The sequence below is a fragment of the Propithecus coquereli genome, unplaced genomic scaffold (assembly GCF_000956105.1).
Source record: "Propithecus coquereli isolate 6110/MARCELLA unplaced genomic scaffold, Pcoq_1.0 Scaffold122, whole genome shotgun sequence".
NCBI classification, from domain to species: domain Eukaryota; kingdom Metazoa; phylum Chordata; class Mammalia; order Primates; family Indriidae; genus Propithecus; species Propithecus coquereli.
The window spans coordinates 1,835,067-1,836,270 of record NW_012136303.1 but is presented as its reverse complement, the minus strand read 5'-3'; the positions used below and the strand labels follow the sequence as shown (position 1 = coordinate 1,836,270).

Below are 1,204 nucleotides of genomic sequence, written 5' to 3'. Positions count from 1 at the left end.
AGGCATGGTGGTACATGCCTGTAGTCCCAGCTACTCGGGAGGCTGAGGTAAGAGGATTGGTTAAGCTCAGGAATTTGAGGTTACTGTGAGCTAGGCTGATGCCACAGCACTCTAGCCCAGGCAACAGAGTGAGACTCTGTCTCAAAAAAAAAGAATGTGATATGAGACTGGGCATGGTGGCTCACGTCTGTACTCCTAGCACTCTGGGAGGCCGAGGCGGAAAGAGGATCCCTGGAGTTCAGGAATTCAAGACAGCCTAAGCAAGAACGAGACCCTGTCTCTACTAAAAATAGAAAGATATTAGCTGGGCGTGGTGGTGCATGCCTGTAGTCCCAGCTACTTGGGAGGCTGAAGCAGGAGGATCGCTTGAGCCCAGGAGTTTGAAGTTGCTGTGAGCTAGGCTGACGCCACTGCACTCTAGCCCAGGCAACAGAGCAAGACTGTGTCTCAGAAAAAGAAAGAAAACAATGTGATATGATCCACGAAAAGAAGAACAAGCACAAGATTCTTAGGAAGATATAGGAGGAGTAACATCTAACCTAGTCTAAGGTGATAAGAGACAGCTTTCTGGAGGAGGTAAAACCTCAGCTAATAGCTGAACAGTAGAGCCAACCACAGAAAGGGGGAAGAATGCCCCTTCATAAGAAAACAACAGCAGGAGCAAAGACATGTAGATAATAGGGAATATGGTGCTGTAGCATAATAAAAACATGACAGAAATCTCTCAGGGAGTTCTTATTCTGTCTAGAAAACATACTGCCTAAGGCCTATAGCACACTGAACCCTTGTGGCTAGTCGGCTACTCTTTGGCATGCCCACATATACCTGTTCCCAATAACTGAGTTGTGTGCTTATTAAGAGTCTCTTAAATTATTTCTGTTTCTGTCGGTAGTTCTTATTATTGTGATTCAATCAGATATCAGTACAGAGATAATAAAACATGACCACAAAAGACAGCTTTATTTCTGTGAGGATCAAGTTGAATGCTTTTGAAAGACTAGATAGAAGAGCCAAAAAAAAAAAAAAAAACTATTCTCAAAGTATATATGAAGGCCGGGCACGGTGGCTCACGCCTATAATCCTAGCACTCTGGGAGGCCAAGGCGGGTGGATTGCTCAAGGTCAGGAGTTCGAGACCAGCCTGAGCAAGAGTGAGACCTCGTCTCTACTAAAAAATAGAAAGAAATGATCTGGACAACTAAAAA

The 1,204-nt window shown here is 44.5% G+C and overlaps 1 protein-coding gene across 1 annotated transcript in view; it reads right to left on the bottom strand.

Moving 5' to 3' along the window:
• Positions 1–1,204, bottom strand: part of PIGU (phosphatidylinositol glycan anchor biosynthesis, class U) — a 103,447-nt gene that overhangs the window by 79,642 nt on the left and 22,601 nt on the right. The gene's annotated exons all lie outside the window — the stretch shown is intronic.